Source organism: Halictus rubicundus, unplaced genomic scaffold, assembly GCF_050948215.1.
Source record: "Halictus rubicundus isolate RS-2024b unplaced genomic scaffold, iyHalRubi1_principal scaffold0283, whole genome shotgun sequence".
NCBI classification, from domain to species: Eukaryota; Metazoa; Arthropoda; class Insecta; order Hymenoptera; family Halictidae; genus Halictus; species Halictus rubicundus.
In genome coordinates this window covers 259,205-262,218 of record NW_027488824.1, presented here as the reverse complement: position 1 = coordinate 262,218, position 3,014 = coordinate 259,205, and positions in this window count along the sequence as shown.

Sequence of the window (3,014 nt, the reverse complement as noted above, 5' to 3'; positions counted from 1 at the left end):
GATAGAGGATAGGATAGGATAGAGGATAGGATAGGATAGATGATATTATAGGAAACAGGATAGGATATGATGGAGGATTCGATATTATATAGGATAGGATAGGGGATTGGATAGGATAGAGGATAGGATAGGATAGTGGATAGTATATAATACAGTATAGGATAGGATTGAGGACAAGACGGGATAGATGATAGGATAGGATAGAGGAAAGGATAGGATAGAGTATTGGACAGGATAGAGGATAGGATAGAGGGTAGGATGGAGGATAGGATAGAGGATAGGATAGAGGATAGGATAGGATAGAGGATCGGATAGAGGATAGGATAGGATAGAGGATAGGATAGAGGATAGGATAGAATAGAGGATAGGATAGGATAGAGGATAGGATAGGATAGAGGATAGGATAGGATAGAGGATATAATAGGATTGAGGAAAGGATAGGATAGAGGATAGGATAGGATAGAGGATAGGATAGGATAGAGGATATAATAGGATTGAGGAAAGGATAGGATAGAGGATAGGATAGGATAGAGGATAGGATAGGATAGAGGATACGATAGAGGATTGGATATGATCGAGGATAGGATAGAGGATAGGATATCATAGAGGATAGGATAGGATAGAGGATAGGATAGGATAGAGGATAGGATAGGATAGAGGATAGGATAGAGGATACGATAAGGTAGAGGATAGTATAGGATAGAGGATAGGATAAGATACAGGATAGGATAGGATAAAGGATAGGATAGGATAGAGTATAGGATAGAGGATAGGATAGAGGATGGGATAGAGGATAGAATAGGATAGAGGATAGGATAGGATAGTGGATAGGATGGGATAGAGGATAGGATAGGATAGAGGATAAAATAGGATAGATGATAGGATAGGATAGGATAGAGGATAGGATGTGATAGAGGATAGGATAGATGATAGATGATAGGATAGGATAGAGGATAGGATAGGATAGAGGATAGGATAGGATAGAGGATAGGATAGGATAGAGGATAGGATAGGATAGAGGATAGGATAGGATAGAGGATAGGATAGGATAGAGGATAGGATAGGATAGAGGATAGGATAGGATAGAGGATAGGATAGGATAGAGGATAGGATAGGATAGAGGATAGGATAGGATAGAGGATAGGATAGGATAGAGGATAGGATAGGATAGAGGATAGGATAGGATAGAGGATAGGATAGGATAGAGGATAGTATAGGATAGAGTATAGGATAGGATACAGGATAGGATAGGATAGAGTATAGGATAGGATACAGGATAGGATAGGATAGAGGATAGGATAAAGGATAGGATAGAGGAAAGGATAGAGGATAGGATAGAATAGAGGATAGGATAATATAGAGGATAGGATAGGATAGAGGATAGGATAGGATAGAGGATAGGATAGGATAGAGGATAGTATAGGATAGAGGATAGGATAGAATAGAGGATAGGATGGGATAAATGATAGGATAGGATAGAGGATAGGATTTGATAGAGGATAGGATAGAGGATAGGATAGGATAGATGATAGGATAGAGGATAGGATAGCGGATAGGATAGAGGTTAGGATAGAGGATAGGATAGGATAGAGGATAGGATAGAGGATACGATAGCGGATAGGATAGAGGATAGCATAGAGGATAGGATAAGATAGGGGATAGGATAGGATAGAGGATAGGATAGGATAGATGATATTATAGGAAAGAGGATAGGATAGGATAGAGGATAGGATAGGATAGATGATATTATAGGAAACAGGATAGGATATGATGGAGGATTCGATATTATATAGGATAGGATAGAGGATAGGATAGGATAGATGATATTATAGGAAAGAGGATAGGATAGGATAGAGGATAGGATAGGATAGAGGATAGGATAGGATAGAGGATAGTATAGGATAGAGGATAGGATAGAATAGAGGACAGGATAGGATAGAGGATAGGATAGGATAGAGGATAGGATTGGATAGAGGATAGGATAGGATAGAGGATAGGATAGGATAGAGTATAGGATAGGACAGACGATAGGATAGGATAGAGGATTGGATAGGATAGAGAATCTAATAGGATAGAGAATAGGATAGGATAGAGGATAGGATAGGATAGAGGATAGGATAGAGGATAGGATAGAGGATAGGGTAGAGGATAGGATAGAGGATAGGATTGGATAGAGGATAGGATAGGATAGAGGATACGATAGAGGATTGGATATGATCGAGGATAGGATAGAGGATAGGATATCATAGAGGATAGGATAGGATAGAGGATAGGATAGGATAGAGGATAGGATAGGATAGAGGATAGGATAGGATAGAGGATAGGATAGGATAGAGGATAGGATAGAGGATAGGATAAGGTAGAGGATAGTATAGGATAGAGGATAGGATAAGATACAGGATAGGATAGGATAAAGGATAGGATAGGATAGAGTATAGGATAGAGGATAGGATAGAGGATGGGATAGAGGATAGAATAGGATAGAGGATAGGATAGGATAGAGGATAGGATGGGATAGAGGATAGGATAGGATAGAGGATAAAATAGGATAGATGATAGGATAGGATAGAGGATAGGATAGGATAGAGGATAGGATATGAAAGAGGATAGGATAGATGATAGATGATAGGATAGGATAGAGGATAGGATAGGATAGAGGATAGGATACGATAGAGGATAGGATAGGATAGAGGATAGGATAGGATAGAGGATAGGATAGGATAGGATAGAGGATAGGATAGGATATAGGATAGGATAGAATAGAGGATAGGATAATATAGAGGATAGGATAGGATAGAGGATAGGATAGGATAGAGGATAGGATAGGATAGAGGATAGTATAGGATAGAGTATAGGATAGGATACAGGATAGGATAGGATAGAGTATAGGATAGGATACAGGATAGGATAGGATAGAGGATAGGATAAAGGATAGGATAGAGGAAAGGATAGAGGATAGGATAGAATAGAGGATAGGATAATATAGAGGATAGAATAGGATAGAGGATAGGATA